Source organism: Mustela nigripes, chromosome 7 (genome assembly GCF_022355385.1).
Source record: "Mustela nigripes isolate SB6536 chromosome 7, MUSNIG.SB6536, whole genome shotgun sequence".
Classification (NCBI taxonomy): domain Eukaryota; kingdom Metazoa; phylum Chordata; class Mammalia; order Carnivora; family Mustelidae; genus Mustela; species Mustela nigripes.
In genome coordinates this window covers 131,793,772-131,808,385 of record NC_081563.1, presented here as the reverse complement: position 1 = coordinate 131,808,385, position 14,614 = coordinate 131,793,772, and positions in this window count along the sequence as shown.

Genomic DNA, 14,614 nt, shown 5'->3' with positions numbered 1-14,614 from the left:
AATACCATAATACCAAGAGCAGAGTTATAACAAGAGAAAATAACCCTACAGATTCATACCTCATGAACATAAACACAAAAAATCTTAACAGATATTTAAAAATGGAATCCACTCTTATATATAAAAGAAGTAAAGCAGCAAATAAAGTAAAATAAAGTTATATGTAAAAGAAGTAAAGTAAAGACCAAGTAGTTCTTAATCTGAGAAAAGCAAGTTTGGGCTATCATTTGAAAATGAATCAATGTAATTCACCAGGTAACAGAATAAAGGGGAAGAAAAATACTATCAACCAAACAGATACAGAAAGAGTATTTGACTAAAATCAATACCCATTCATGATAAAACTTTCCAGCTAAAGGACAACCAAAAGAACTTTCTCAACTTGAAAAGGGACACCAAAGAACCAGGAACTTCCACCATTCATGCTTAGTAGGGAAGGACTGAATCCTTTCCACCTAGGATCAGGAATAAAGCAATGGTGTTTGGTCTACCACTTTGGTTCAAATTGTCCTGGGGTCCTAGACAGTACGCTAAGCAAAGGAAAAGTAATACAAGTCTTTCCCAGGAAAGACAAGTTTTGAATTGTCTTCACTTTTAGATGGTATGATCATGAACACAGAAAATCCTAAGAACTTTACAAAAAAAGCTACTAGAATGAATTGATGAATTTATCAATGTCACAGGCAACAAGATTAACATTCAAAAACCAGTAGTATTTCTAGATACTATCAACACAGAATTGGTAAGTGATATTTAAAAGTATAATTTACAATAGCATCAAAACCCATGAAATGCGTAGGAATATATTTAATACAATATTTTCAAGAACTGTAGCCTGAAAATATAAAATGTTGCAGTGCAGTATTTAAAAAGACCTAAATAAATGAAAGACAGACATCACCATGGGTTAGATGACTCAGTATTATTAAGAAGTTAGTTCTCCACAAAATTGTCTATAGATTCAATGCAATCCCATTCAAAATACCACCAGGCTTTTGTAGAAATTGACTAGCTGATTCTAAAATCCAAATGGGAATATGAAAAACAGCCTAGAAAACCTAGAAGGGCCAAAACAATTTTGAAAATGAAGAACAAACTTTGAAGTCTTGCACAATGTGCTTTGAGGACTGACTATAAACCTACCAGGATTAAAGCAGCATGGTATTTACATAAGAATACACAGACAGATCAGATAGATTTAAGTGCACTCAAAAACCACAGACTGGGTAGTGCTGCATCACTAGCATCACTAAAATAAAGGGACTGATAACAAAAAGGGTTATCTGATAAGGATGTGGAAAACTGGAACTTTCAAATCTTAATATTAAGAGTTTAAAATGGTACAACCACTTTGGAGAACTTATTGGCAATTTCTCAAAAACTTAAGTATATACTTAGGGTGCAATCTAGCAATTGCACTTCCAAGTATTTACCTAAAAAAGATGAAAGTATATGTCCATACAAAGATTTCTATACAAATATTCACAGCACCTTTATTCATAACAACCTGCAAACTGGACAATCCTCATGTCTATTTACAAATGCATGGATAAAAAATAGTGGTATATTCGTGTCATGAACAAATCCATACCACTCAGTACTAAAAAGGAAGGAACATGTAAGATATGAATGGATCTCAAAAACATTATGCTAAGCGAGAAAATCAGATATCCAAAAAAAAAAAAAATAAAGAATTAAGAAAGAAAATACACACTGAATAATTCCATTAAATTAAGTTCCACTACAGGAAAAATTACAGTGACAGAAAGCAGATCAGTGCTTGCCTGGGGTTGTGGAAAGAGTTCTGAGAATTAATTATGAAGAGGCACCAGGAATTTCTTGCTGTAATAGAAGTGTTCTGTGCCTTTATTGTTGTGGACTCTGCTCAGGCAGATGTATTCCTGAAAACTCATCAAATTGCACACTTAAAATAGCTGTGTGTATATTATACTACATGTATATTTTATCCCAATAAAATTGATGTAGGGGGAGAATATACTTTGCAGAGAAGTCAACTTGCTTGGATTCATCCTCTCTGTTTTCTCTTGGTTCTCTGTTTTCTCTTGGCTCATAATATTTAGCCTCTTGAAGAAAGTGATCAAGAGAAAGATGTTCCATTAGGATACAACCATATTTGAGAGAATACATAGAACTCAAGGGCTTCCCACACAAGTGTATGCCAATATGGCACTCAAAGTGATTGTCAGTTACAACGTCACAAATATATCTACTTAACACAGAGATCACAAAGTCTTCTCCCATGGGTTACACGTAGATCCAGAGTTGTGCACCTTTTCCTATTTATAATCTAAATTAAAAAGAAAATCATTGCCAACATTCTAATATTGGGAGAGTGACATAAAAATCTGGGTTTGGGGTTTAGCTTGTCAGGTTGAACCCTCGCTCTTTTCAAGGCACATTGAACTGAGTTGACTATTTTAGTCAAGACCTGTGGGCTCCAACCTGATCCTGTTGAGGGCCCATCAGGCAGCATGCCTCATGTATGTTACCAGACAGTCCCTGGAGCCTGTGCATTTGTGCCCCCCTGTGAATCTTCCTGGTGCCTACCAAGGGGCCATACTGGGATCGGCACTCAGTAAATATGGGTGAACCATGGGACCAGATTTTTGGCTGTCAACACCAACAGGAAGGCCTCAAATTTGGTCAGGGATTTGGGTTTTTGTTTGACATTCCTCAAATCTTCTGAAATGGCAGCAGAACTAGTGACATGGTCTTCATTTTCCTGTCCCTACTTCTGCTTTCCTTCTTCTTTGAAATATTTTCAGAATTTGTTTTATTCTCCCTTCCTTCCTCTACCTCCCTACCTCCTCTTCTCTCTTTTCCTGTTTCGTCACACAACTGGGATGATAGCATTTAAGACGCAAAAATAAAAACATGTAAAGTTAGGTTTCAAGAACTTAGACCAGGAAAACAAAACATCCAATAGACCAGGCTAAAAGGAGAAGACAGATAAAGAAGCAGAAGGTCTTAACCAGTTTGGGTATGTGTCTCTCCAGGAAAGCAGATTTTCACAGTGACTAATTGTTACTGTAACTTCTTTGCCTAGGTTTCTTTGAGCCCTCTGGAATTACAGGTAGAATTTTGCAGGGTGTGCATTTTCCTTCAGAGAACAGGCTTTGTTTTTCTCAGAGTCTCAAAACATTCACGACCCAAAAAAGAAACATGAAACAGCTCTTTAGCTATCACTTTCCTGTCTCTCTATGACAATAATCACTGGGACTAACTTCAGGGTCCCTCATAAAACTACAGGTGAATTTCTATTCCACAGCAGGAAAACATTGAGAGAGATTTGCCTCTCCATGTGAGGGGCAGGCTACAATTGTCTGCCATCAGTGCAAAAGCCAAATCGGGGAGGGCTTTGCACATACTTCAAGTTTATCAATGTTATTTTAATTAATGTAGACCAAGGAAATAATCAAGAGTGTGTTGAAAGATTTAGCCACAAGAATGGTCATTATTGCATTATTAATAACAATGAGGAACATTGTTATACATTCAACAACAATAAGTTTTCTAAAAAATTACAGCACATCAAAGTAATGGCATACAATGGCATCTTTGAAAACGATGTTGAAAAATATTAGCGACAAGGAAAAAATATCATGTGACATCAGGAATTTGCAAACTATGGCCATGGGACAGATCCTAACCATCACCCCCCCCCCTTTTTTTTGTGAATGGTATTGTTGGAGCTTGGCCACACCCATTTGCTTTCTTATCGTCTTTGGCTGGTTTTGTTCTGCAGCTGCAAGACTGAGTAGGTGGGACAGAGACCCTATGGCCAACCAAGTTGCAAATATTTATTTACTACCTAGATCTTTATAGAAAAGGCTTGTCAGCCTCTGTTTTATATCATTAAATGAGAAAACAGTATTATTTCAGAGAGAGGAGGGAGGAAGGGAGAGGTGGAGAAAGAATAGTCCAAGTAAACACACCGAAATGGTCAACGGTGGCTATCCTGGGTGATAGAATAACAGGCAATTTGTGGTTTGGTCCCCTTGATTTTCATTCTTTTCCAAAATGTATACACTATTACCTTCACCATCACATACAAACCACTTTTCCTGAACATTTTATAATACCATTTAAGACAGTCACTCTAGCTTCCTGAGCCTCCCAATCTCACCCCATGGATACGGTGGCGGCAGAAGAGTCTCTAGTTATTTTGTTGAGTGGCTGTGAAGCCACCGATTGCCCTGTAACTCAGTTCTATTCAGCATTATACCTGGGAGGGTAGACACAACAGGAGAAGAGGAACAGGGGAACAGTGCTTGGAGAAAATTAAGATCTGCAGACATGACACTTCCTAGAAATCAGTCTGTCTGGTTTCTCCTGTAATTATTCACCATTTTGTTTACAAATGGGAAATAGCATTCTACTGTTCAGTGTCTTCCAAGAGACTGAAGTTAATTTGAAATAATCCTCCAGCAAAAGCACCAATAAAAGCATCTGCAAGGCCCTGATGCCATACCCTCTGGCTACTGACACGACATTATTGATACACAAATCAAAGTTGACTGCTCTGGTAACACTGAGTCCCCTGGCAGCAAGAGCTTTCAACAGAGAAGGTGCTCCTTTCTTAAGACAGGGCCAACTTAATACAAGATCTCATTGTAACAGGCTCAGTGAAGACATTAAAGAGATCCCAAACAGAAATGTTTAATCTCCATCTGTTGTTTCCTCGTAGACAGAAAGAACCTACCAAAAAATAATCATAAATTAAACAAAAAGAAGAAGAAATTCAAACTATGCTTAAGAATAGACTCATGAGACACAGGGAGGCTACAGATGTAATGTGATTTGAGGGCTGTCACAAGATTTCACCTGTCAGAGAGTGAGTTGGGAAACTTACGCCTGCCTGAAGTTTTCACCATTAGAGTCATTTCATTGCGACACGGTGTGTTTTAAAAGTCTCTGCTCAAATATAGAATTATTGAACTTCTGGATTTAAAAGGTCCTTAGAGGTCATAAATCCATTCCTGAACTGACATGTGAATCCTCTCTCCAGTATCCTTGCTAAGACATTACCCAACCTTGGAAAGAACTTCTCCCATGACGGGGAACTCATTACTTAAAAAAAAAGAAAAAGCAGCTACTTTGTTTGAGTGGGCTTTAATTTTATAAACGTCTTCCTCATGGCAAACCAAATTCTTCTTCCCTATAATTTTTACTCTTTGATCATTAGTCCTGCTTCATGAATTCAAACAAATATTTAATATACACCCTATCAGGCATGGTCAACATGGTGGCAGTCCAGATAATCAAGGTTCCTGACCTCATGGAGCTTATAGTCAGGGAGGAAGACAGTCAGCACACAGATAAACCAAGAAAGAAGCAAGATCATTTCAAACACAGTCAAGACGAAGTAAAGCAATAATGAATGACCAGAGAGAGTGGGTCGAAGCTACTTTGGATGGAGAGCATTATGGGCGAAATTGTGGCCCCCTTAAAAATATATTGAAGTCCTAACCCCTTGTACCTATAAAGGTGATCTTTGGAATATGGTCTTTGTGGATGTAATCAAGTTAAAATGATGTTATCACAGGGAGCTGGTAACTGGCATTCTCATAAAAAAGAGAAGAGATATTTGCCAAGAGAAGATAATGTGAAGACACATAGAGCAAACACTACGTGTGGAAAGAGAACAGGGGCAGAGACTGGAGTGTTGTATCTGCCAGCCAAGGGATGCCAATGATTCATGTTAACCACTGAAGCTAAGAGAGAGACATGGAATAGACACTCCCCTGGAGTCTTCAGAGAGAGCATGGCCCTGACAATACCTTGGTTTTAATCTTCTAGCTTCCAGAACTATGAGAGAATACACTTATGATGTTTTAAGACACTTACTTAGTGGCATTTAGTCACAATGTCCTAGGTAATGATTCCAGAGCATCAGGGAAAGCCTAACCAACGTTTGGAGCTGATGAGTAAGTGTTAACCAGGAAGAAGATGCTCCCAAGCACAAGAGCAAGGAAAAACAAAAGCCCTGAAGTTGGAATGAGCTTGGAATATTCCAGGAACAGGAGGAGGCTGATGGGACAGGAGCAATGAACAAACCTAGACAGGAGGGCTGGTTCAAGATTATGGCAGCAGAGGCTCCCAGCCTCCTCCTATTGCTACTGTATGCAAAAGATGCAGATGTCCCCACCCCAGAGATTGACCCATGGTGGGTCCAGGCATGAAGATTTCTTAAACCTTACCAAGTGGTTTTGAGAACCACTTACACAGAGCTTTGTGGGTCTGGTGAAGAGTTTGTAACGTATTCTCTAAGCAATGGGAGGCTGCTGGGTGCCTTAGCTCACGTGGAAGCTCTGCTCCTTTGCAGCATGACCCTTCCAGTATTTGAAAACAGCTCTCATAGGCTGTTCCCGGGCCCTTTGCCTCTCCTCCTTCCCCCTACCTTTTCTTCTTCTGAATATCACCAATTCCTACCGTGCACTTTGGCTTGGTAAATACCTATTGCAGACCTAGCAGGAAGCCACGAAAGAACAACACCTCTATAGTCTTCCCTAAAAAGAACACCCGCCCATCAGATCAGCTAGCTCAGTGATCCCTGACATGTTGTTCTGTCCTGTGAGGCTTACATTCCATTCCCACCTGTCATCCACATGGGAGGCACTGCACGCCGACAACACTGGGATAGATTTGAGCACTGCCTCCTCCCACAGCAGAGATTCAGGGTTGCTCTTTTCCCAGTGGAGAATAATGGAGTTGACTGGGACAGAAGAGATACAAATGCTCAAGACATGTTGAGGTGGAGAAGACAGAAGATTTCAGGATTCATTCTGCATGTTTGGAGGCTCTTGTCTAAGCTGTACCTGTTGAGTGAGGGCTCCTTGTTCAGCAGGGATGAAAGGGCTGAGGTTGGGTCACCCATTGCTATTGCTGGGAGTGGGGACAGCCAAGGCAGCTGGCTGTGGCAGAATCATTGCAGACATATTTGCTCACATTCCTTGGGTTGAGAAGCAAATCGACTGAGCAGTGGCAACTAGAAAGTGAAAAGTTTTAAACCCTGATACTGCAGTTGAGCCCTAAGGTGTTTATGAAAACCCTTTTTCAAAGCAGACACATAAGACAACATTCAGACTGGGTGCTTATTCATGATTTCTCCTTTCCAGTGATCAATAGGAATGCTCGATGAACACAGAAACTTAGCAGCTCAGCAGGCAAAAAAGATGAAAAGACCAAAGCAACAACTTGTGAAATAGTGAGAAGGTACACTAGTTACCTGTCTGTCTCATCCAGACCTCTCTACTGTAATAGCCCTTGCTCATTGCCTAGGTCCACCACAGAACTGACTCTAGGAGGAGTAGTGGTATGCTTATCAGAGGAACTCATACTATCCAACCAAGGTATGCAATGGTATGGCTCGGCTGCCTGTTTATGGTCCTACTCTGTTCTGACGCATTGGTGTCTGGTACTAACTATTTGCAATATTACTTCTTTTTCTCAGAGCTCATCCACAGCCTTAACATGGCAATGGAACTGCAGTTTTAATGCTTAGATTCTTGGAGGACAATTATTGGGTTGTCTTTCAGGCTTGCAATGATCACTGCCCTGGTTACCAGTCTACTCTGATCCACAGGGCTGGGCTCCTGGAAACTCCTTCATGCAGTGGCTTTGGCTTCACCCCCACCTGAAACACCTCCTTGATTGGTCCTGGAATGAGAGCTGCTCAAAGGCCCTTCTCTAGAAGCTAGGTCTGGGCCAAAAAGAAATTCAGCCTCACAACTATATGGCCAACTAAACTTTGACAATGCAGGGAAAAAAGAAAAAGAAACCCAGCCTGTCTGTCTATTATTTGGTGTCACTCTGTCTCTCTCTCTCTCTCTCTAATGCAAAAACCTGAGCAGCAGCAGCAGCAGCAACCATATTATCTGATTTAGAATTTGGGAAGCTGAACAAAGCCACCTGTACCAAAAGAAAGAATCTACTTAATACCATTAAGCTATAATTTGCCTCAAATTATATTGATCCAGATGAAATTGCCAATATCTGACCATTTGAAAATTGACCACAATTAATAAAATTGACATGAAGTATATCTCTAGCTCTGCTATTCAGGATTTATAATGGTATTATCCTTTCCAATTTTCTCTGATAATTGATTTGTTTTGCTATTGTTTATTTTCCCTGCAGAAATAAACACTATCTTCACACAAATTGTGAATCCTTTTTCTTTGATATGAATTTCAACAGGGACATGGCACAGCAGAGGCAGGTGGAAACATCAAACTGGTCTTAGGAGAGGCTTTGCTAGCCCAAGAACTGTTCCATGGGCATTTAAAATTTCCGTTGTAGGTCTCTGAACCTCAAAAGTGGGCTCGAAGGGAGAGCCAAACACATTTTAGGTAAAAATCAAGTGGAAGCCATGTTAAAAGTCAACTTTTATTTTATTTATTTTATCATTTTATTTATTTATTTGTAGAGAGAGAGAGAGAGAGAGAGAGAGAGAGCCAGAGAGCACAAATTGGGGGAACAGTAGAGGGAGAAGAGGAAGCAGGCTCCCTGCTGCAGGGAGTCAGACTCAGGACTTGATCCCAGAACCCTGGAATCATGACCTGAGCCGAAGGCAGATGCTTCACTGACTGAGCCACCCAGCTGCCCCTTAAAAGCCAAACTTTAATCTCAATATGAGGCCCTACAATGTATTTAAGAGTCTCCACAGAGACAGTTTCTCAGAAGCAGGTATAACAGGGAAAACAAAAAACGGGCCAGTGTGTACCATATTCATGGATGGATGTATGGAGATCTTTGCAGCGATGCTTACTGCTTAAGACTCAAAAGGGGGGAGGCATATTTTTGGAGGAGATTATAACCTGTGACAGTAAATGGATATTGGTAGACAACTGAAAGACATCTGGACACTGGCTGGAAGTTGAGGTAGCCCTCAGGCATATTAGAGTGTCATCATTATTATCAAAGAAACTTCTGGTTTCTCCATGGTGATCTGTAGAAGGCATGATGCAGCCCTCCTTTGGAAGGCTATATGAAAAATAACCACGGCAGCATTTTGTTACAAAGCTGTCCCACACTTGTAAATGGGTCTAGGATTGGACTGCTTTGGTGCACTCTTGATCATGTCTTGATCATATCTTGATCATGTCACCATAATTAGGAATACACTGTTAGAGCTGGGGTGGTAAGCCACGGCCAACCAGCCCATTTCAGCCCCAACCTGATCTTGCATAGCCCAACAGCTAAGAATCACTTTTACATTTTTAAATGACTAATAATAATCAAAAGAACAATATTTCCTGATCTATGAACACTACATGAAATTACAATTTCAGTTCGCAGATAAAGCTGATTGGAATATACCAACACCAATTCATTTCCATATTATTTCTGGCTGTGCTCACACTGAGACAGTCCTGAGTAGTTGCAACAGAGACTGTATCACCCACAAAACTTAAAATCTTCCTGGGCTCTTCACAAGAAAAAAAAAAAAAAGTGTATCAACCTTTCCTCATGTACCATTAAATTTGCTTCTATTTTTTTTTTTTAAATTTAAATTCAAGTAACTAACCCACAGTGTATTCTTTGCTTCTGGGAGACTTTTCAAGCAGGGTGTGGTTGGGGTACTTCAGTGGAGGGAGTTGGATCTTGATCAAATAGGAAGACACCATGCCCATTCTGTGCCTGCTTGTTAAGAAGTCAAAATCTGGCCCGAGATTCACTTTCACTGGAACACAGCTATGAATTGTGGGAGGAGACTCAGAGCTAACACCTTTCTCTAATGGTTAGGAGTTAATGATAATAACTATGAGGACTTAATTGTGGAAAGCCTGATTTGCTTAGCCATCTTGCAGCAGATGTCCTGGAGGGGAAGAACTGAGAGCTGGAACAAAATATATTCGTTGGCATTTTAATACCTGGCTCCAAACCTTTCCCAAGGCCCTTGCTTTATGACCTCTGCACCCCATAAAACGGAATATCTTTAAAACAAATCCCTTTTGTTTTGCTTACACCACATCCAGCAGATTTTTATCACTTGCAACCAAGTAGAATTCTTACTTATATACTCCTGATGGTCAACAGAAGGGGATGGAGACCCAAAGTTGCAGGCATTCATTTTATGGAGCCATAAGATTTTCCTGAATTATTTAGGTAACTGTCCACCAGCACTTATGACCGGGTACCTCTCATACTTAACCCAGAAGTCTTAGTTATTAAGGTGATGCTTCATAATCTTTGCATTGGGCAATAACATGGCAAAAACACTGATACATTTTAGGGAAGATTTGGGAGTATATAGTGTGTTGATGGGTAATAAGTAACATACATCCTAGCTCTTTTCAAGAGCGCACAAGACATCACACACCTACGACAACCCAAATGCCTCATCTATTATTCACAGATCGTTCCAGAGTTTCAGCCGGAGATGAAACAGATCTTCCAAAGATGTAATCCAGGTCAGTGCAAATACCGTTCAAGAGCCAGTGTTTCACGTTGTCTGTCTGCTGTGCTTTGTTCCTTGTCATGTTTGACTTCCAGACCCTCACACCCAACCATCACTAAACCCACCCATACCCCAAAGTCACTCTTCCTGGCATTCCCCCTAGTCTTGCTCCTAGGTGACTGAGTGATGAGAAGAGAGGACAGCAGGAGCATGCTATCTGCATCAGCTCTGTGCAGGCCTGTCCCAGTTGGTGGATAAATGAGTTCCTGCTTTAATTACTAAACAAGAAATGGCAAGAGTCAACAAATAGGCACTTTATATGACCAAAAATTTTTTTTTTCAAATGTCAAACTGAATGGTGTGTAACATTCTCCTGACTCAATCATTTTCATCATCCCAGATGATGAACTGAGAACAGTCTGCCAACCAACAGACAGACTGACCTTTAGGGCCCGCGTATTAGAAAGAACATTCATGAATTTCCCACCACTTTGATAGTTTGTACCCACTTCCAGGGATGTTTTGATGAACTCCCTGGTTCCTCTTGGTAGAAGCACCTCTGAGCCCAGGGAATTCTTCTTCTAGTCTATTCTAGTGGTGGAAACATATCAGTTTCGAAGAGACTGTGCTACATCGAGCACTCACTTTTCCTGCACTAATTCTAATAAATCCAGGACAGAGTGTGGCGTGAAATGGATGGACCCAGTCCTGACTCAGTATAATGGAGCTTTTATGCTGACATGCTCCATTAAGGACCACCACACACATCTTCCTCAATAAACAAGCTTACTGCTCAAGTAATAAAGTCATTTATGGAGAGAAGTCATCCAAAAGACCAGGACTTACAGGAGGTTCTCAGAGAGGAATCATACTGAGTTGGGTTGAAAGAGAATCCCATATATTCAAATCAAAATCCATCTTTCAAGAGGGAGCCCTAATTTTTATGGGCCTATCCCCTTACCCTTCCTTTGTAAGTTCAGAAGAGAAGGCTCAGCTACTTCCGAAGTGGAAAAAGGGAATTTGGTGACATTAAAGCCAATTAAGCCCTTCCTGAATATAAGAGTAGTTTTCTCTGCTTTTTTCCCAAACATAAGAATTTCTGATCAAACAAGAATTTTTCCACTTTTAATTAGCCCCTTGTGTTCTGAGAAGAAAAGCAAGAGGGGAATGTTATAAGAAGTCTCTTATTTAAAGTCACTGTTACAAGAATTTTAAATTTTTTAATGCTACTGATTATTAAGAGAAGATGTCATAAAGATATGGGCATTTCCTTTTCACCAGGTTCCCATATATTCTATGGTGGAGAGTATAATTCTGTGTCTTATCTGGGACCTTGCAAATCTGGGAGCTACAGGAAGGGTGTTGACAAGGGGTAAATGTGAGATCAAAGAGGAAGCTTCTTTTAGAACATGGTTGCCTGGGAAAGAGATTGGAAGTCCCTGATATGCTTTGCTGACCCTCATAATGTACTAGCTGCTCTTAATAGGACTCCGTACATGCTGGTTAACATTGCTGTGTATTTGCATACGTGTGTATGTATAGATATGTACACAAATATATGTATAAATGCGTATATATTTAGCAGTGAGGGTATAAAGACCCCTGTACTCTTTTTTTGAGAGTTTTGTACCTTTTTTTTTCTTATGTTAAAGTCTCACATACATACAGTAAAGTGAATGGTCTTTAGGTGTACAATGTAATGAATTTTAGATTTTTATGCCTGGCTAACCGTCATGCGGATTAAGATACAAAATGCTCTCAAGAGCCGAGAATTAACCTCCTTTGAGCAGCTGCATGCAGTTCTTCCTCTCGTCCCATGGAGAGGAGAGTAGTGCTATTAGCACTGACTAGCAGCTAACAAGGGGACAGTGTCCCTCTCTTCACACTTAAATGGATGTTGTTATTACAAAAAGCTCTGGGAAAGTGGGAAATCTCCAGGAGCAAATGCTGACAGATGCCAATTCAACAGGGGATCCCCACCCCCTTCCTGATTTGAACGGCTCCTCCCACGGGGAGTCTGCAAACACCAGCCGTCCTTTTCCCAGACTCCCTTGCAGCTAAGCCAGGTGACTATGGTCCCGCCAATGGGGGCTGAGGGAGGTAGGCTGGGGTCTTCTGGAAAGGATCTTCTCTTACAGTAAAAGAGAGATACTTGAGGAAAAAGTTCTGTCCCTTCTTCCAGCCAGACATCTATAGACATGGTGCTTAGAGCCGGGGCAGGTGTTCATGAGGGAAGATGAGGCCAGTATGGTGAGGACAGTGGGAAGATGGAGGCTCAGTCCTTGAGGGCATACTCCAGTCCCTGAATCAGGGATCAGGAAAATTGTGTTGTAAAGGGTCAGATTGTAGATATTTGAGGCTTTGTGGATCACACACAGTCTTTACTGCTTATTGTCCTCCCCTTCTTTCCTTCTCATTCCTCTCCTCCTCCTCCTCCTCCTCCTCCTTCTTCCTCTCTTCCTTTTCCCTCTTCTTTAACCATATTTCTTAGTTTTTGGGCTGCACAAAATCTGACTTGGGCTGGATCTGACACACAGGCCATAATTTGCTGACTCTTTCTCTAAACCAACCCATCAACCATCTATCTCTGGAGTTCTTATTAAGGAATATGATTTAGAAAAGCAAACACTGTTTTCAAGCTACTTTAAGCCAGATACTTTGTTACTAAAAAAATACTTCAATGATACTAGATGCACCTACTTTTTCAGACTTACTTCACATCCTTAAAAAAAAAAAAAGATTTATTTATTTACTTGAGAGAGAGTGGGGGGTTCAGAGGGAGAGAATATCAAGAAGACCCTTCATGGAGCACAGAGTCCAACACGGGGTTCAGTCTCATGACCTTGAATGTCTGACCTGAGCCAAAATCAAGAGTTGTACAGCCAACCAACTGAGCCACCCAGGAGCTCCAGACTTCCTCCACATCGTAAAGAAAAATGAATAGTAGTGGCAGAAGTATCTGAGAGACCATGGGGAGATACGCCCCAAGTGTATTAGAACTTTATTCTCAAAATTTAGTGCTGCTACTCCCTCAGGGGAACAGGACTGCATGAAAAGACAGATGGCCATGGAGAGCAAGGGCCAAGACTAGGGGGTATGGAGCTCTCTGACATGCTAAGAGGGAAGGAAAGGATTCTAGAAATTCTTAAGAGCAGGACCCAAGTGACAGGATTTTACCACCTCAATGATTTCCATGGTTTGCTGCTGTTACCACCTTCCCTTCAACATCATCAGTGATGGCTGGTTTCTTGGAAAGGCTCTACTACCCAGTTAGTCAAGAAAACATTCATCTAGAGGTTGCTCTTGGGTACATTCTGTAGATGTGGTTAATGTTTACAAGCAGTCAACTTCAAATGAAGGAGATTCTGCTCAGTAATATGGGTGGCCCTCTGCTAACTAATGGAAAGTCTCTAAGAGCCAAACTTAATGTTCCCCTAAGGAAGGAAAGATTCTTTGCCAGCACTACAGCATCTGCTCTTGCCTAAGCTCCAGCCCACTGGCCTGCCTTCTGGGTTGTGAACTTGCCAGCCTCTACAATCATGTGAGCCAATTCCTTGAAAGAAATCAATCATGTATTTATGGATTCAGTATTCACAAGTTTGCCTACTCACTCAAATGTATTTGTAACCACAAAATTGATACTCATGCTGCTCTCAGTCCATCATGACATACACAGATGGCAGAGGATTTGAGTCACCTGATGTACATGTCCTCAGCTAAGGTCCAACAAGGTGATGTTCTGCCTTCTTGTTTCATACTTTTCTCATCCTGGAAACCAATTCCTTTTGCAATCTATTCAGTACCACACTGGTAGCATTTATTGCTCATTCTGTCAATGGTTTCACTGTTTAAAATGGCGCCCAAGCATAGGGCTGAAGAGCTGCCTAGTTGTTCCCAAGTGCAAACAGGCTATGATGGGGCTTGTGGAGAATATATGCATGTTAGATAAGCTTTGTTTGAGCAAGAGTTATAGTGCTATTGGCTGTGAGCTTAGTGTTAATGAATAAACAATGTACTTTAAATAAGGTGTCTTAAAACACAAACGCACATAAAACAAGGTTATGTATTGATCACTTAATGAAACTACGGTGGCCAGAGGCTCACCAAATCCTAACCCTGTATTTCCTGTAGGATCCGTGGCATGAATTCAATTTCTGTGGCAACTTTAGAAAGCAGACCGTCCATGAATAG